The sequence below is a fragment of the Vulpes vulpes genome, chromosome 3 (genome assembly GCF_048418805.1).
Source record: "Vulpes vulpes isolate BD-2025 chromosome 3, VulVul3, whole genome shotgun sequence".
NCBI lineage: Eukaryota > Metazoa > Chordata > Mammalia > Carnivora > Canidae > Vulpes > Vulpes vulpes.
In genome coordinates this window covers 140,051,915-140,072,927 of record NC_132782.1, presented here as the reverse complement: position 1 = coordinate 140,072,927, position 21,013 = coordinate 140,051,915, and the positions used below count along the sequence as shown (strand labels likewise).

At 36.4% G+C, this 21,013-nt stretch overlaps 1 long non-coding RNA gene across 1 annotated transcript in view; it reads right to left on the bottom strand.

Moving 5' to 3' along the window:
• Positions 1-386: 386 nt before the first annotated feature.
• LOC140598147 (uncharacterized) overlaps positions 387-21,013 on the bottom strand; it is a 55,168-nt gene continuing 34,541 nt past the window's right edge. Inside the window, exon 3 of the long non-coding RNA XR_012000271.1 lies at positions 387-770. This is a non-coding gene — a long non-coding RNA (uncharacterized lncRNA). The remainder of the gene's footprint in view (positions 771-21,013) is intronic.

Genomic DNA, 21,013 nt, shown 5'->3' with positions numbered 1-21,013 from the left:
GTGACCCAGCACAGTGTCTTAGCAGAACTAAAGCATAGATTTTTGACTAGACAGAGATGTATATCTTTCCTTCAAGTATTTCTTCACATGAAACTTCAGAGTGGGAACAATGCCAAGAGATGCCAGTGTTCCTTCCTGAAGGAGAGAACTTGGAAATAATCTAGGTGTGCCACACCCCTGATTTGACTAGGTATTTGGTTATATCCTCTGAATGGAATGTGTATTCTTTCTCTTAATAATGGTACAGATCTGGCCAAACATTTTTTAACTAAACAGAATAGTTAATACTTATATCTACAGTATCTATGTTCTCATGGTAGTGCCACCACACTTTTCTCCAAGAACCATGAATGGATATTTGCCTTACATTTTTGAGACTTAAAAGGCCCACTTACTGATTTCTTAAAAAAAAAAAAAATCTTTTCTAATATTAAATTGGTATCTTTACCATCAGAAAGCAAATACTACCAGCAAATTTTAAATGGCCAGTCTCCACAGAAACAAAAATCAAACCAAACAACAAGCAAACATAAGTATGAAATCAATGAATCAATATAATTCTTCTCTTTTCCCCATTGTACTTGTTAAAGTTGAGACAAAACAGCTCTCCTTCTCTGTGATCTAAAGCTTGGTGGCTGCCTTTTCTCTGTAGCAGTCTTCTGTCAATAGGCCACTTCTTTCCTTCCTTCAGGTTCACAGTCCTCAGAGTAGGGAAGGAAGGTATTTCTTAATCATTTCACAAGAGGAATTCCTCTAGGATGGGGTTCAAACTGGAAAAAAAACAAAACAAAAACAAAACCTATGGAAAACATGGACAACGTGATACTCTCTGTGTAATCCCATTGTGTGGCTCCCTTCTATCCCTGTATAACCAGGAAATGAAGTCCAGTGCTCTTTCAATAAAGGTGTGACTCTCCCATGATAGCACTTAATACACTGATTCATGTCTGTTCATTATTTGTAGTCATTATCAAACTATAGCCAAGTATATTACCTACCATGTAGCTGGTACGTACTAAAAATTTGTGAGAAAATGAATATTCATGGCATATCCAATACCATGTGGATTATTTAGCACTAGTTTAAGAATTCTTATGTACTACCTGGGCTAGAATAAAATATCTATCATCTATCTATCTATCTATCTATCTATCATCTATCTATCTATCTTGTCTAGAGAACAAAAAGGCATTGTAGTACAAAATAACCAAGTACATAGTATAGGCAAAATTCCTAGTTGGAGTTGTGAAAACTATTAATCTATGTGTGTAGATATGTATATACATATACTATCCATGTTCCAAATGCATTTCAGATGGCTTACAAGAGCACACAAAAAGCAAGATGGTAACACATTATTTTAAAATGTGAGAAAAAGGAGAAATATAAAAGAATAGTGCCAGAAGGTCCTAGTAGCTGTGAGATGTTTCATGTTAGGAAACAAGAATTGATTTGAGCCTTGAAGAGGAGATTTAAATGTCGAGAGTGAAAAGCAGAAGGAAGAGGAAGGCATGAAAATCTAGGGGTGCTCTGTTCAAACAAGACAATGGAATTAATGTGTTTAACATATGGTCCGGAGAAGTTCAAGTTCTTTGTGAAGGTCTCTTCAGGGAAAACAAAATAAGTAAAATTATGAAAACAGAGTTAGGTCAGGCCCCTTCAGGTTCCCGCAGAAGCAAGAAGTCCCGAAGTTTCAAGTTCGTGAGTTTCTAGGTACATCTGCCTGTGCATGTGGTAAAGTGTCCTAAGTGAGGATTAGGACATTTTGGTAGGAATAAGGAAAAGTGAGATTAGAGAAAAGAGGTGAGATAAAAAGGACTAAGTTGTCCCAATGTTAAATTTAAGCTTGATTCTATAAACAATGATAAGCTATTGGATGTTTTCCTGCAATGGTATAAAATGTGGAACTAGTGTCTTTAAAAGATTCATTAGGAAGAGAGTAGGTTCGTAAGAGAATAGAGGCAAGGAGACCCACTGCAAGAATATATGTGTAATTCATGAAGTGATAATCATTTTAACAGACTTCATGCACTGTGGCATATTAGGAATTATGTTCTTTGTGAAAGTTACACTTTTTAACTGGTGTTAAAAATGACAAAATAGAGGTATTGTGTCCGAAAAAATAAGTTACAGGCAGGGAAGATATGATTTCTATTGAAATAATTTTATTTGATGAAGCTTTGAGAGTAATAATTAAAGCATGTACAGTTCATAGTCTAATCATCATTGGATAAGTTATGCATAGCCTTTTCCATGTGACTTTTTTTATGCTAAATGTTAAAATTATTAGGAATTTTTCTTTTGTTTTGATTTTGATTGACATGCATGTGCCAAAAAATGTAGGACCCAAGTCTCTGATCACATTACATTCCCCTCTGTGCTCAGAACTGCTGTAGATTTAACTAGAGCTTCATGCAAATAGAGTCCTCAAATCTTAGGAACCTATAAAAGGAAATTTGGGCATGTTCTCCTGTTTCTTCAATTGGCAAATAAAGCTGAAATTTAATTTTTTGATATCCCAGGAAAACAGTATGTTTTCTAACAAAATGTCAAGATATTTTCTCGAATTAAACAAGATTGAAATTAAAAATATAAGTGATCTGAGAGAAGGAGCTTTCCGATGACTCATAAAAAGTCTGTAGAGCTGTTTTTCTAAAGAAAAATCAGCGTACTCTATTAGACATGCTCTATTATGTCCAGACTTTTGGACAGAACATGGAAAATAATCAATGTTAAATGAACACAAAATAAAACCAGAGAGACATCTTTTAAAATGTACATACCAAGGACCATCAATAAGTGATAACACAGTTGGAAAAAAGTGTTGGGGGAAGAGAATATTCATTGATGAAAATATGTCACCCTTCAGATGACTTCCTGGTTGCAGGAGGACAGTAAGATATCATGTGCAATTTAGATTGGAATCTTGTTTTTTATAAAAGAAAAAAAACATGCAGCCATTTAAAAAATTGGGGGGGGGCGGTGAGGAAGGGAGAGGCATCTGGAGGCATTTGGGTATGAGGTAGGTTACCAGGAATTAAGTGTAATGATGTTTATATATCAAATTTCAGTTTGGGCCACTTACTTGCCATTATGTTTGGTGTCGATGTGGTGTGTGTGTACTATTACTAGTATTAGTGATAGTAGGAGTAGTAGCAGCAGTGGCAGGAAGAGGTGGAGAGAATGGAAGATTCTTTCTAAAGGACACCATTAGGATCCTGTGCCATGTAGGGGACACTAACAGATAAAAGAGAGATGGGATGTTGAGCATGCAAAACAAACGAATGTTTACTACACCATCCCCCTACTTTACAGCCCCCATCTTTGGGGCTTTGCTCTTCCCTGTTTTAAGATACCATTTCTCCTACCACTTTGTTTCTCTGGGATTCCTTCAACTTCTTTATGGAGCTTCCGGAAGACAGCTCAAAAAGCTTATGTTCCTCTTTTATACAGAAAAATAATAAGCTTTCTGACCATGACAACTTCGTCCTTCACAACTAAAAAGGATTGTCAAGGTATTTCCTAAGAAATTAAAGAAGTAAAAACAAAATTTTAAAAAGTTTCTATCTTGAGTCTCCACGTTTAGCAGCATAAAAAAGCAAGCAGAGCGCTTTAAAATTTGAGCCTTATTTAAATTTAAAATGATTGCCTTTGCCACATGTTGTCTTGGTGTAGGGAACGGGCTGCATAATATCTTTTCTTCCTTTGTCTGAGTCCTGAGGCTTTCCCCCTCTCTCCCCATATCCGTATATCTCTATACTGCTTGTGACCTGTGATTCATAAATACTACATGCATTTCCAGTTTCTGGACTCTACCTTCCCACTACTATGTTTGGTGAATAGATTTGCTTTTTCATTCATCTCCTGGATGAACCCTCTATTTTTCTGTTTATTGGTATTCCACTTGTCAAGGCCTACAAGTTCTTTTTCAACAAATACTAAGATCATAATGGCTTGCACTATGGCAGAGCCATGGGGGTTGTTGCTGGGTGGCCAAGATAAAGGTAATAAAGATCTAGGCTGGTTCTGGGTCCCTGGGACAGAACTGTTGTTCCTACTGTACAAGCCTTTGCTGAGCAGAAGTTCTAGACGACATCTGATTGCATGGCCATGGCGTACCTGAGAACATTCTCCTTTCTACATTTTTGAGCATACGATTTCTTTTCTCTATCGTAGGCTATTTCGCCATATTTGAGAAAATAATCGGTCCATTCATCCATCTGTCAATAAAGAGTTTATTACACCATGAAAATCTATCTTTCGTCCTACCTCACAACGTTGCTCTCAGGGAAGTATCACTACCATTATCTATGGTGTGGCTGAGGAAGCTAAAGATGAGAGAGGTGAAAGACACAGGCTCACAAATACACTGGGAAGAGAGCAAGGCACAACGTCTGGGTTTCCTGCCTCTGGATTTTGTTATGGCATGACGTTAAATTTTATTTGAAATGTTATCTTTATGCTTGCACACGTCTCCTTCGATTATCTTCTCCAGCCCCAATCTCAAGTGGGGTCACTTGACCCCATTTACTGCACTGGGTAGAAGCACAGGAGCAAGACCTTCTTTTCTGTTTTCTGACCACCCTGACCACCGTAAAACTGTCCTGCTTATGAGAGTTCCTGTGAGTTTATAAGAAGCTGCTTGCTCCCTGAGCCCCTAAGGAAAATAACCAGGATCAAAGTTTTAACTAAAATTTCTTGTCACTCTTCCTTCTTTAACGCAAAAGGGTTTTTTTTTTTTTTCTTTTTCTAATGAAATGTGAATGTAGGAGAAGTTTTCAAGGTGGTAAATAAGGCTTGAGCTGCAGAGAAAAATGTAACACGAGTGTTGTAAATCACTTACTCTTCTGCTACCTTAACCTGCATTAACCCATCCAAGGGCCCTACCTGGCATCCATGTCATTGCATCATTTTTTTGTCTGTCTTATTCTAGAGATCGGTGTTACTGAACCCATCTCAAAAGGAGAAATCTGGAATTTCTGTAATTGGTTTCAAAGGTTGAGAATATCTCCTCTTAGTTTATCATTTGAACTTCCCATTATCTCTGTTCTTAAATGAAATCAAAACCAATGTATATTTTTGAGTTCCATTGAAGTGCTCTGTGCTATGATTGGATATACAAAGAAGCACAAGACAGTAATTGCCGTTAAGAAATTTACAGCCTGGGTTGGAATATAAAAACTAGCTTAGCTTCAAAAAGAAAAATCAGGGGAATAACGATAACCCCATTGTAAAATGGTAAACTATGAATGTGCTAAGAAGTAGAGAGAAATATGGTGGTAATCAATGCTGAGGGACTGATGGTAATGAGCAAAAAGGAAGAAAAACTTGTGTGTAAACCTTCTTACGTGGGGGATTGGCATTTAGTGGTACCTGGGAAAGGAACGTGAATACGACGCTCTATGTGTGAGAGTTTATAGATTGAAAAATGATTATTGCACATTCCCCGCGATCCCAGTGGTTGGGTTTTCTTTGGAGTTGTGTGGCCTTCATAAACAGACACTCTTCAGATAATTTTCATCAGTTAAAATGTGCTAACTAGCCTGTTCTTGAAAATGTGTATTCATTTGAGAAGGAGTGAAGTAAGCAAATACTTTCAGATCTTTCTCTCCAACTCGCTTAATGGCCATCTAATTTGATGGCAGCCCTGACGGAAATTGTCAAAGTCTGTGAAAGGAGCAACTTTCACCATGTGCCGAACTACTGTTAGAGAGAAGACATAATTATTCCTCTCCATTCTCAGGAAGAAAAGGAGGGAAAGTTACATTCAAAGTATCTTTAGAGAAACTAAACATATAATCCTAGAAACTAGCATTTGAGCATTCAAAAGACAGGATATACTTCTATATGTGTCCTTCAACATTTTTATAAGTCTTCAGAAATATGTTGGTAGCATACTTCAAAAAACGTCGACCACTTTAGTCAATGGTCCAAACCTTCACTGATGAACTGAAGAGGTTTTATGCTTGTAGTAATAATACAACACTTTGTACTTCTGATAATCTTTTTATCTGAGGAGCTCAAGGCACATTAAAGGTAAAATAGAAATAGGGGGAATGGAAGTAATAATAGCACAGTTAAAGCAAGTGTAGCTATAGTCTGTATAGATCAAGGTCAAGAATTTCCAAAGTGGCTACCGTAATGTAACTACACAGTTCCTGATCTCATACACAAATGTAGCGCCCCCTGCAGACCTCAACAGAAAACCCAGTTTAGAAATTGAAACTACAGAAATATCCTTCCAAGAAACTTCGGTCTTGCTACAGCTCTTTAGGGCAGAGTGTTACATCTTTGAACTCTAGTACAATATCTTGTCTAGTCACTAGTGAAGTTTTCACTATGACTTTTCAAACAGGAACAAGAAAAAATATGCGCTATTTTAAGATGATTTAGTACCATAGCCTCCGTGAGGACAATTACACAGCAATGTTGACAGAATTCAGCCAAAGAGAAGAAATGGAATTTCCCAAAATATTCTGTGAGCCCCTGTGAAATTATAATAGTCATTATGGCTAAAAGTGTATGTGGCCAAAAACTTAGGAAAACCTGTCCATAGTTACCCCATGTGGAAATTCAAAACATATTTACTCAAACTTATATAACTTTTTGCCCCACCAAACACTTAGTAACATCTTTTGGGACATCTGTGTTGTTTTTTTTTTTTTTTTAAGAACACAGTTTAGGAAAAGTGATGTGGGGGACATAAAATTCCTCCAGTCATTAGAAGATAGGTTCTGATGTCAACCACTAGATGTATGACTCTAGATAAAACATTTAGGTTTTTTGAGTCTCAGTTTATTTGCCAATAAAGTGAGGATTTTGTGGTAGATTGCATAATCTTTAATTCTTCTTGGCAGTAAAATTCTGTGATTCCATTTGAAGCATTCATTTAGAGCTTAACATCTATAAATACACCATATGGACTTTATGCTAAATACACATGAATTTATAAGAAAGTTGAATTCATAAGGAAAAAAAAAACATTAGGATAATGATTCCTCCATACCTACACTTTCTTGTTCAAGTGAAATTCTTTATTTTTGTAGAGGAAGTGTTCATTGATTTCTTCGTTTCCCCATGAACACCTTATCAAATGTAATTTCTACAACAATAAAATGTATAAAAGTTGGGTGAAATGCAATCTTTAGTTGATGGTACTTTTCATGAAAAACCGACATGTTCTGTCCGAGGACTATCTCCAGCAGTTAGCAGCACTCCTTCTAGGTATAATTTCTAGGTGTTGGCAGCAAAGGCTGTTAGCAAATTTATCTGTGTATTGAGAGCACACAGTGTTCATCTCTGCCAGAAAAGCTGCTATAGAATATGGTAATGCTGAAAGGTCATGTGTGTCTTCGTTAGTGTTTCAGCTCCTGCTTCTGCTCAGTTATTCAGGGTTAGAGAACATGTTCATACTTTTAATATGAAGAAGAAAATTTATTGAAACAATCTTTTGGATCCATCTAAATAGAAGGCTATACTAGAAACTTGCAAAAGCTTTGGACATTTCATTGATCCATGAGGAAAATTCTGCTCTATGTAGATAATATGTACTCTACCAGAGTGGTTTCTAAACCTAGGTGCACCTCAAACCAACCAAAAATATTTAAAATGAAAATTTAGGTTTCAAGAGGAACCAGAATTGGATTCTCTGAAGATGAGACCTGAGGATCTATTTTGTGAAGTTCCTCAAATAGATTTACCCAGTCTATTTGGCACCAGTATGCAGACTGATGATATGGGAGCAGGAATAGAACACCTTGTGTTGTAGGATATGATTTTAGATATAGTTACATTCCTAAATGGTTTGTGGAAAAGTGTGTAAATTCTGAGAGTTGTTTAGGGTAACTGCTGATAATCTAGGGCCAGTTATGACAAAGCTAGTTTTTTCCGTGGCTGATCAATTATGGTTCCTTTTGAATAGAACATAAAAATGGCACTTTGGGCCATCTGTATAATCATATTTTGTGGCTGTAGTTTATTTACCTGTTAGAGAAAGTGACAAGCCCAGTTTTATAAAAGGAATGCTAACGTCCTTACAGATGAGGATTCAGACTGAAAAAGAATGATATGTATAGATAAAAAGGCAAGAAAGGGAAATATTTAAATCTCTATGACAGTAATGGTTTGCATGTCTTTGGATAACTCATATGAATCCCTCTGACTTTCAGCATGTTTATCAGCAGAAGGAGAATGGATGAGGCGGCCAGAAAGAGAAAATAGGATGGGAGATGATTGTGGTTACTGCTTCAAAAGGAAGGGACCATAAGTACCTGAGTGTCTGTTATAACATGCCATACCCATTTCGTGGTGCTTCTACACATAACCATTTCATACAATCCTTGCAAGAGCTCTGAAAAATGTTCATTAGTACTCTCATTAATACAGATGAGGAGATAGCTAATCATAAGAGGCCCAGAAATGACAGATTGGACACACTTATTTACATCTTCTTCCCTGAAATCCTACTAATACGGTAGAAAAGGGAGTCCTTAAAAAGACATATACCCAAAAAAAGTAAAAAGAAAGAAATAGAACACCTTTACGTTTAGAAGCTGGCAAGCAAATGGATGAGTGATAAGTGACTTCTGGCATCTGTCAGAAAGTTATATCACAAATCAGTAGTGACAAACACTAACAAAACTATTAATACCACAGAGCCTATGAAAGCCACAAAAAGTGACTCTGATAGTCACTTTTAGAAGAGTGTATTAGGCTGGTGCTAAAATGGAGATTGGTTGAAAGCTCATATATAAATTATTTAGTCTCCTTTATCCATTCTTCCACTATATTCAGCTGGCCAATTGTGCCTCCGCACCCTGACAGAAGATGGGACATTTATTCTCTGGAAGATGTTTAATGGAGAGATTGTGGCAAATAAATAGGGTTGAGAGTAAGCATATTGTATCGATAGTTCAGATAGCAAATGAAAGATTACAAATGGAAAGTTGAAGTCCTCCCAGGTTTTTGTACTGCTTGACTCCCAGAAAACTGGCAGCTACACTCTTACCCTCCACACAGAAAATTGGAAGAAATTTCTCCATTAAATTTAATTAGCCCAAGAGAAAAAGATCTAAAGATAATGACATTTGGATCCTCTATCCTAATTGCCCAACCAGACCACCTTATAATGAACCCAACAATGAAGAAGCCCTACCATGGGCAGAGAGCTTCCCATCAGCTGGCAAATGTTTACTTTTCATTACGCACAGGCAGCCAGGAATCACCAGGTAATGAAGGAAACCTACTATTAGAGTCTAAGACAAAATCATATAAAAAGGAGAAAAAGCCCTTGGAGGAAATTGAGACTTTGCAAGAAAAGAAAGAAAAATTTTAAAAAAAAAGAAAACATAGAGAGATAGGAGAAGATATTGCTTTTATGAAATAAGGGCACACAACTGCTGAAGTTTAATATTTAGAGAATAAAAAATACTACTTGGAAATTAAAAACGTGGTAGTAGAAATTTTTAAAAGCCCTTTGGAAGATGAAGCTGAGGAACTCTTCTCTCAAAATAAAGGTGGAGGGGTGGGGGATGGAATGTGATGAATATAAGAAAGGAAAGTTAAGAAAATTAAAGGGCCAGTTCAGAAAAAGAGGTAAATTAAACAGGGGAGAACATCATCAGAGAAATAGTTTTAAAATATTTTCCAGAACTGAAGGACATATGTTCAGATTGAGACACTCTGCTGAGTACCAAGAACAACGAGGAATATGAGATCTGCATTATGATGACAATTGTCATGAGATCTTAGGGACAAAAAAGAATATTCATCAATTTTCAAGAGACAAGATTTCATGATAATGATAAGAAATGAAAATGAATTAGATTTCTCAACACCACCAATGAAATCTCAAAGATAGTGGATAAATGTTTTAAAATTTTCTTAGGGAAAATAAGTTCCATACAAGGATTCTATACCAAATAATGTGAAGAAAATAAACTATGTTAAAGCATGAAATAAATAAAAATATTTGCATCAAGCATACTTTCTTAGAAAGTTACCAAAGTATATTCAGGAAAGTGAATTAATAAAGAAGAAAGAGGGAGACAAAGAAGGGGTCCAGAGAACACAGGATTCAACTGAAGAGCTAAGTAAGGAGAATCCCACAGAAAGACTCTATAATGACAGCTATTCTCTACCTTTAGACTAGAGTGAGTCAGAAGGCTATAGGAGTAAATATTGCCAAAAATGAAATGGATAGAACACCAAATGTGTTTTTACTTCATAGAAAGGGATTAAATGATTTACAGAGCATTTGTGTTTAAAATAGTGATAATTTGATTTTAAAAATTAAGCAAGCCATAAACAAGACTATTATTAACTCCAGGAAAGACAATAGGTTGTGCAGAAAGGAAAATGACACCATCTATCATATGAATCAGGGTTAAATTGCTTTGCATAGTTGAAATAAACATTGAATCTACACAAATTATGATATGCCTACATTTTAATGTGGTGGGTCCCAGGTGGAGGGAGGAGATTGAAAGACTGAGATTCTCATCTTCCATAGCTGGAAGTCAATAGCTAATGCCTAAATCTGAAATTAAGCAATTAAGTGAATGTCTCTGGTAGCAGGAAACATGCATGGTGCTGGGGGTGGCAGGGAAATTGATCTTTTTCAAAACAAGCCTTGTGGAAACATTTGACTCTTAAAACTATGTGATGTGTTAATTTGATAAGAACATATTAAACAAAAGTCTATTTTTGAATATTGAATCATTTTCGGTCTAGATAATATTGTGATTTGGAGATCTTGTAACACAGCTTGATATTGTTATTGGTACACATCCACAGAAATGCTATAAATCAGTTCACATTAGCATTTCAAATGTAGGAAATTCTGTAAAAGGGATTGTGAATTTCTTAATTCTTCTACTGCAAAGTGATGATTTCACAGATAAAGTAATATGTTTGTGTTTGGTATTGCCAAATATGCAACTTTGTTCTTTTAGGGGTGATGTTTCAAGAAAAACATAGCTTTCAAAATGAAGGATCAATTTCTAAGGATTGTTGGCAAACCATCTTTAGGTCAGTTTTCTTTAAAAGAAGATTCTGTGGGTGCATCTAAGCATGAAAAGTAGGATGTTGAAGGCACAAAATAACTCTTATTAGTAAGGGAAATAAACACACATCCTGTTTTATGTGCTGATATTTCTAAGACCTCATTAAAATTCAGGAAACTAATAAGATTACAACTTTGCAACTTGTTTAAAATTTGTTTTTAAAACCAGCCCACTGGATTTTCATACCTTTCTTCCCACGTTCTAGTCATGCAGCAAGGGTGCTTCTAGTACCTTACAGAAATATAACACTCAGGTTTTGTTTCAGGATTTCCAGTTACTAAAATTCTTATCTTACCACAGTCTGGCTTTTACCACATTCTAGGACTATAGTCTTTCTTCATTTCCACAGAAAGTTGGAGCCCTAAAAGGGATAATGGGAGGGCATCACCATTGATCCTGATCCCCCCCCAAGCTAGCCTGCCTCTGGAGTAATGTTCATTCCGTTCTTTTCCATAGAAGTATCCATCTTTTCCATTTTGGCTTTCTAACTCCCTCTTATCTTTCAATGTCAAGCTCAAGACTCTTTTCATCTATAAAGTATCACTTGATCATTCTACCTATAAGTATCTTACTTCTTATATTTTGTTTCTTATATTTTGTTGGCAAACCATCTTTAGGTCACTTTTCTTTAAAAGAAGATTCTGTGGGTGCATCTAAGCATGAAAAGTAGGATGTTGAAGGCATCCTATTATTTTATTTTAAAGTTGTGTTGTGACCTCTCATGTTACAGCATTAGATGTGAATTACTTTGTGTGGTATTTAGTTGTGGCACTTAGTTTTCATTTTTATTTATGTTTATTTCCTAAACCAAAAAGCAAATTCTTGGAGGTTAAGGGCCATACCCAACATATTTTTATATGACCCCTGTGGTGTCTACACACAAGCAACACTCAATAAATTATTGTTCATCTAGCTTCATCATGTATTAATCAATGTGCCAGGCAGGATCTGGGGACATAGCTGTGAATAAAGAAGACATCATAGTTAACTCTAATAGAATTGCAATCAATTGGGGGAAAACATACCTGGATAAAATTATGAAACAAATACAAGTAACCCAAATGAAAGTACATCTTGCTTTAAGATCATCTAGTATCAGGGAATTAGTGAAAGCCTTCCTGAGGCTTTTGCCAATCTGTTTACTGGGATAGATTATATTAGGGTGTATGAGGGTGGGGATTTTTCACAAAGTCATGCCATATGAAAAAGTATGGAACATTCAAGCAAGTGAGAGAAGCTCAGTGTGTCTAGAGTTCAGTGGGATGGAAGGTGAGAGAACAGGGTAGAGAGAAATAAGTTAAAGATGCATCTCCAAAGACAGGGGAAGGTAGGACTCTGCAGTGTCTTATAGGTATATTAAAATTTTTACTTTTCAGGCTAAATACCAAGAAAACCTATTGAAGTGTTTAAAACATTAGGACTATAAGATTAGTCTTCCATTTTGAAAATGTCACTCTAGTTGCAGTTTGAATAATAGAGTGGAGTGTCTAGGAATAAACTCAGGGGAAGAAAAAGTTGATAGATAATTGTAGTCATGCAAACCAGAGGTAATGTTACCTTGGACTTGGGGAGTGGGAAGAAAGAGGAGTGAAAGAGGAAGAAATAGAAGAAATTAAGGAATATATATGAAAGAGAATTATCAGGGTAATTGTAGATACAAGGGTTTGATGGAGTGGGAAGTGTCAACAAAGAGTCTTAGAATTCTCATTTATACAGTTGAAAACAATCTTAACATTCACTGAGATTGGAACACTGGATAAGGGCTGAGACTTAGAGGAAGCAGAGTGTGAGTTGGGCTTTAAGACATATAAATGGAATATGATAGTCAAGTACGTGGTATGGAACGTAGAAGAAAGATTTGGGTGGAAACACAAATCTCTGAATCATCTTCATATGGGGGGTAGTTGCAGCTAATCATGGAAATGCAATTTAGAAGAGGACCTAGAAAAAGCTGAGAGAATCTCTAACAGTTGAGAGTCAAGAGAAGGAGCCAGGAGGAGGAGAATTACCCTATATGAGACTTAGAAAAAGGAGAGTGGAGAGATAGGAAAAAAATAAGTGTCACAGAAGTTGAGGGAGAAAAATATTTTCAAATGAATTGAGAGGTTGATAGTATTAATGCTGTGGAGAGATCAAGTTTGATGAAGATTTAAAATTAATAATTTCAGGACACCTGGGTGGCTGTGATTGATTGTCTGCCTTTGGCTCAGGTTGTGATCCCAGGGTCCTGGGATCGAGTCCCACACTGGGCTCCCTGTAGGGAGCCTGCTTCTCCCTCTGCCTATGTCTCTGCCTCTCTCTCTGTCTCTCATGAATAAATAAATAAAATCTTTAAAAAATTAAGTTAAATTAAATCGATAATTAAAAAAATAAAAATAAATCGATAATTATATTTAGTGGCCAAGAGAGTCATTGTTAATTTAAAAAGTGATAAACTATGACACCAAAAACAAAAAGGAGGGGGAGTAAAATTTTAGAGTTTTTTGTATGCAATTAAAATGAAGCTGCTATTGGCATAAAACAGATTGCTATAGCTGTAAGATATTTTATGCAAGCCTCATGGTAACCATAAAGCAAAAACCTACAGTAGATTCACAAAACATAAAGACAAGGAAATCAAAGCATACAGAAGGCAGCAAGAAAAGAAAGGCACAGAGAAACTACAGAAACATCCAGAAAACCATGAGGTGGCATTAGGAAGTCTTTATAATTTTTGTAATTACTTTATAATTACTATTATTGTGAATAGATTAAATTTCCCAGCCAAAAGACATAAGTGACTCAATGAATAAAAAAATAAGACCGAACCACATCCTTCCAACAAGAAACTCACTTCAGCTTTAAGGCCACAGAAAGGCACAAAACAAAGGGATGGAAAAAGATATTCTATGCAAGTGGAAACCAAACGAGAGCAGGGATAGTTATAGCAGACAAAAGAAACTTTAAACCAAAGATGATAGCAAAACAAAAGAAGGTCATTATATAATGATGAAGAGGGGGGTCAATTCATTAAGAAGATGTAACAATTAAAAAAAAAAATATATATATATATACAAGCGATTGGTAGAGTGTGGATAGCTTAGTGGTGGGCTCTGAGGAGTCTGGGGCAGGGGCCATGTGGGCCCCAGAGGAGGACACACACTTCAAGGTGGGCAGTACAGAAGGCCAGGACTGCCAGCCTACCCCTTGAGCTCCTGGTTGCTGGGGGAACTCAGGTAGCCATGAAGGCGAGGGTGGCGCTGGCATTGAGGGAGCAGTGAGCCCCTTCCCCAGACCCACTGGGCAATGCAAGCCTCAGGACCTGGTGGAGATGCAGCACCTGTGGCTGTAGCATCTGCAAGCACCTGTTAGAGTTCACACTCATTGTGCCTTTCTGGTCACCCATGGAGGCAGCAATGGAGAGTACAGGTTCCTGACCCCACATGCCCACCACCACCAATGGGTCATTCAGAAGGAGCTTATAGTGAATGGCTTCACCCAAGCTGTTAGATGGACTGCTGAAGACCCTGTTTTCTTCCAAATTTCCATCTACTCCATCTTCCATAAGCTTTCCCTGGTGATATGAAACATTCAAGGCTTTGGGTTCTTGCCTCCACAGAAGCCCAGGGAAGAGGGCTGAGGCTTAACTTTGTGTCCCCTACTGGGCAAGGTACAGGGATTTGGTATTTGGGCTAATTGCCACTTTATTATCAGGGTCTATTTGTGTGTGTGTGTGTGTGCCAGTACTCACCCTTGGTGTCTCTTGGAATATTTGTTTTCTTTCCCTGTTGCTGAAGTAAGGGGCACTTAAATGTGTGTTCATGCAGAAAACAAAGCCAAGTTACTAAAAAAAAAAATACACATACACCCACACACCCAAATTGGAACACCTAAATATTTTTTAAAGACTTTATTTATTTGAGAGAGACTGAGAGTGAGAGAGATCACAGAGGGAGAAGGAAAAGCAGACTCTGCTGAGCAGAGAGCCCAATGTGAGGCTCCATCCCAGGACCTTAGATTATGACCTGAGCCAAAGGCAGACACTTAACTGACTGAGCCACCCAGGTACCCCATGAGCACATATATATTTTAAGCAAATACTAACAGATATGAAGTAAGAAATAGACAATGAAATAGTAGGGGACTTCAATATCCCACATTCAACAATGGATAGATTATCCAGACAGAAAATCAATATGCAAATGCTGAACTATACTTTAGACAAAATGGACCTAACAAGTGTTTATAGAATATACCATCAAACAGCAGCAGAATACATATTCTTCTCAGGCATATAATGAACATTCTCCGAATAGACCATGTTAAACAAAACAAAGCAATATTTTAGTAAGGTCACAAAAAAAGTTATTAACAAATTTAAGACTGAAATCATGCCAAGTATCTTTTCCAACTACATGGCATAAAACTAGAAATCAATACGGCAGGAAAACTGGAAAATTCACAAATATGTGAAAATTAAACAATACATTCCTGAACAACCAATGAATAAAAAACAAAAAGGAAATAAATAACTTCAGACAAACCAAAGCAGAAACACATGACAAAACTTACAGGATGCAGCAGAAGCAGTTCTAAGAGAGAATTTTATAGTGAAAACACTATTTAACAAGTTTAACAAGAAAGATTATAAATGGAGAACCTAACTTTACATATCAAGAAACTAGAAAAATAAAAACAAAGCCCAAAATTAGCAGAAGGAAGGAAATAACAAAGATCACAGCAGAAATAAATGATCAGAATTACAAAATAAAATCAGAAAAGATAAACAAAATTCATGAACTTTTGGCTAGACAAAGCCTAAAAAAGGTAAACAAAATTCATAAACTTTTGGCTGGACAAAAACAAAAAACAAACAAACAAAAAAGGCAGGGTGGGGTGGGGAGGACTGAAACAAAATCAGAAGTGAAAGAGAAAACATTACACTGATATCACAGAAATAAAAGCTAAGAAATAAGGTCGTATGAACAACTATATGCCAAAAAATGGATAACCTAGAATAAAGAATAATTCCTAGAAACCTACTAAGACTCATGAAGAAATTGAGCATCTGAACAGACCAATAATGAATAAAGAGAATTAGTAATCAAAAACCTCCCAACACAGAAAGTCAGAACCAGATAGTTTCACTGGTGAACTCTACCAAACATTTAAAGAATTAATGCCAGTCCTTTTCAAACCCTTCCAAAAAAATTGAAGAGAACACTACCATAAAGTTCATTTTATGAGGCCAAGATTACCCAGATAACAAAGCAAAATTAATTCAACAGAGCATTAAAAGGTTCATATACCATGATCAAGTAGGATTTATCCCTGAAGTGCAAAGATGGTTCAACAGATGCAAGTCAATAAATGTAACATTCTACATTAGTAGAATGAAAGATAAAAATTATATCTAAATAGATGCAGAAAAAGCATTTGACAACATACAACATTCTTTCATGTAAAACTCTCAATAAATTAAGTATAATAGGAACATATCTAAAAGCCATCCACAGTAAGTCCACAGCAAATCTACTAGGTAGGGTAAGGTTGAAAGCTTCTCCTCTAAGATCAGAAATAAGTCTATCACTGCTCTTATTTAACATAGTAATGGAATTCTGAGCCAGAATAATTAGGCAAGAAAAAAAATCACAATGGAAGAAGTAAAATTGTCTCTGTAAGAGACAAGATATCATAGATCAAAAAAAAAAAAAAGTTCTGAGGACTCCACCAAAAAACTGTTGGAACTACTTAGTAAATCCAGTAAAGTTGAAGGTTTCAAAACCAACATACAGAAATCAGTTGTGTTTTCACACAAAATTTCTGAAAAAGAAATAAAGTAATTGCATTTACAATTGCATCAAAAACAATAAAATACTTAGAAATAAGTGTAACCAACAAGTCAAAACGAAGTGAAAGATACACACACTGAAAACTAAAACACTGATGAAAGAAATTGACTAACATACAAATAAATGGAAAAATATTCCATGCTTATGAATAAGAAGAATTGATATTGTTAATACATTCATACTACCCAAAACCGTGTATAGATTCAGTACAGTCCCTACCAAAATCCAATGACATTTTTTATGGAAATTGAAAAATAATCTTAAAATTCATATGGAACCACAAAAGACCCCAAGTATACAGAGCAATCCTGAGAAAGGTAACAAAGATGGTGGCGTCACATTTCCTTATTTGAAACTGTACTACAAATATACACAAATGAAAATTGGCATGAAAATAGACAAGTAACCCAATGGAACAGAATCAAGAGCCCAGAAATAAACTCTTGCGTATACAGTCAACTAACATTTGACAAGGGAGCTTGAATACTCAGTAGAGAAAGGATAGTCTCTTCAGTAGATGGTGCTGGGAAAACTGGATAATCTCATACAGAAGAATAGAACTGGGTCCCAATGCAAAATTACCTTAAAATGGAGAAGACTTAAACATAAGACCTAAAACTATTAAATTCCTAGGGGGAAAAAAAAACACATGGGAAAACATCCGTGGCATTGGTCTTGGCAATGATTTTTTGGATATGGCACCAAAAGCAGAAGTAACAAAAGCAAAAATAAACAAGAGTAACCACATCAAACAAAAACTTTCTCCACAGCAAAGGAAGCATCAAAAGGAGGTGACTACAGAATGGGAGATAATCACAAACCATTTGTCTGATAAAGAGTTAATATGCAAAAAATATATGGAACTCATACTACTTAACTGAAAAACAAAAACAAAAACAAAAAAAAAAAACAATCTGATTAAAAAATGAATTAGAGGACCAGAATAGATATTTTCCCAAAGAAGACAAACAATTGGCTAACAGGCACATGAAAAGATGCATATATATTCAATCTATCATTATGAAAACATTAATCATCACCAGGGAAATGCAAATCAAAACCACAATGAGATATTATCTCAAAACTGTTAGAATAGCTATTATGAAAAAAAAAGAGAGAGATAACAAATGCTAGCAAGGATATGGATGAAAGGGAACCATTATACACTGTTGGTAAGAATGTAGATTGGTAAAGCCACCATGGAAAACAGTATGGCGGATCCTCAAAAAATTAAAAATACATCTACCATATGATCAAGCAATCCCACTTCTGGGTACATACCCAAAGGGAATGAAATCAGAGTCTTGAAGAGGTACCTGCACTCTCATGTTCTTTGTAATATTATTCACAACACCCAAGCTCTGGAAGCAACCCAAAGGTTCATCAGTAGTTGAATGGATAAAGAAGAGGTGATATCTATATACATATGTGATGGAATGTTATTCAGCTATGAGAAAGAAGAATGGCCTGCCATTTGAGACAACATGAGTGGAACTTGAGCACATTTTGCTAAATGATAAGTCACAGAAAGACAAGGGCTGTATATCACTTACATGCAGAATATTTTCTTAAAAATGAATTCATAGAACCAAAGAATAGAATGGTTGTTGCTGGAGGGTGAGTGAAAAATAGGAGTAAGTCAGTCAAAGTGCACAAATTTCCACTTACAAGATGAGTAAGTTCTGGGGATCTAATGTACAGCATGGTAACTCTAGATAACAATATTGTATTATATTCTTAAAATTACTTAAAAGAGTAAGTCTCATATGTTCTTACCCCCACACACACATACACACACACACACAAAATGGTAATTATTTGAAGTAATGGAGATGCTAACTAACCCGATTGAAGAAATCTTTTTGCAATATATAAATGTACCAAATCATTACATTGTACACCTTAAACTTCTATCTCAACAATCCTGAAAAAAGGATAATCAGGTGGATGGAAAATCCGTTTTGTGGTTACCCAGAGCCTCTTTCCCTAGGCACTTCTGCCGTTACTTGATAGAGAGTTCACGCTGGAGGAATGGAGGGTATGCACGGCCTCAGAAACACAGACTTCCATTCACCTGCTTGATTATTTGAGAGTAAGTATGGTTTAAGGAGATGGCGCCAAGTTTGATATCTTAATAAGAAATGATATCTCTCATTTGATAACTATGTGTATTAATGATGGTTAATTTTAGGTATTAACTCGACTGAGCCATTGGGGTACCCAGATATTTGCTTAAACATTATTCTGGGTGTATCTGTAAGGGTGTTTTTGGATAAGATGAACATTTGAATCAGTAGACTGAGTAAAGCACGTTACTTTGTTCTCCTTATTGTGAGTGGGCCTGATCCAAGCAGTTGAAGGCCTAACTAAAACAAAAAGACTCATATTCCCCTGAGTAAGAGGGAATTCCTCTTGCCTGACTGTCCTGAACTGGGACACCCGTCTTTTCCTGCTTTCCGACTCAAATTGAAACATGGGTCATTTTGGGTCTCAAATCTGCCAAGTTTCAAGACTAGAAGTTACAGCCTGGGCTTTCCTGCTTCTCAGGGCTGAACTCAAACTAGAACTACAGTTCTGGCTCTTCTGGGTCTTTGGGATGCCAACTGCAGATCTTGGGACTTCTATGGCCACATAACATTATGAGCCAATTCTTTATAGCACATCTCTTTACACACACACACACACACACACACACACACTCCCATTGGTTTTGTATTCTGAAGAATTCTGACCACTATACACAGTTATCAAATGAGAGATATCATTTCTTATTAAGGCTGAGAAGCTACTAGTCTCTTAATTAAAATTGTGGCCATCTATCACAATATGGTTTTTTAAATAGAAAATACAATTACTGAGGAAACAAGATTATTTATATGATTTTTTTTTCAAATTGTCCTACAAAATTACTGCATTCTTAGTCATGCTCTTGCTCTTAATTAGAATTTAAGTTCCCTGAGAGCAAGAGTTATGATGCATCGATCTCAGCAGGTAGTAAATCACTACCTTTGGACTAATTACTTAATTGTGCCATTGTGGAGTTGATATCTAGAGAAAAATCTGTCTCAGGAAACAAGGAAATGAGGAACATTCCTCATGCTGAATTTAAGGAGTACTGATACAGGTAAATATACTTGGTGGTCTAGAAATGCCTCCCTGGTATTAAATAACTTAGTTTACAATGTACCAAAAATTCCTGCTCTAAAGATTCTATCCGACCAGAAAAATTAAATTTCTTCAGATTCATCTAAGAAGTAAAAATCCAATTTTAAAACACCGAACAGAAATGGTTCAGTAGCTGTTTTGGTTTTCCTGTGGATGGCCTAGGAAAATGTGGTCACACTCTCAAACCTGACTTCCTTCCACTAGGCAGCTTTCTCTGTACTGCCTAAGCTGAAGCACCACCACCTGCAGAGACAGGCTGGCAAAACTAAATAATGCACCACAATGTCTGTGGGGAGCCACACACCCTCTGAAGGCCCAGAGAGTTCTCATTTCTCAGAAACTAGTTTCCCCCAGTCACTCACACATCAACTTCTGTAATCAAAGGTGAATGCTTAAAGATTTACACAGCAGTAGAAGGCAATGCAGCACCTTCTTTTTGATGTCTCTAGTCTGCAGAGAAAAAAAGTTCCAAGATCAGGAATCTGAGGCTCGTATCTGCAGCATTTGGGACTAGTGAATCCATGTCATGTGTCTCAATCCCTGTCTGCATTGTCTCTCTCTCTGGGGAAGTGTGTACAACAATTTTCCTTTTTTTTTTAAGGGGTGAATTCAGTATCTGGTGATTGTGTGTCTTCTGTGTCTATGATGATGATATCCAGGAAAAAGAAAGTAGCATTAAGATTGTGCATGACTAAGTTGTGTGGCCAGAAAGTAGTCACACGTTCGTCCTCACAGAGGTGCTTGACTGCTTTTTGCGTAATTGAGAGACAGGTGACTTTGGAAAAGAGGTGTGGGGTGGGTGGAGCTGGTGCTTTTCCTACCGGGAAATTGCAAGAAGCCCTCTCCATGTGGCATTGACATATACCCTGTTTTATGTTTATTGAGAACTTTTTAGAAAGAATGTATGTCAGTAAACATATGCTATTAAGAGTTGCCAACAGGGAATTTAAATAT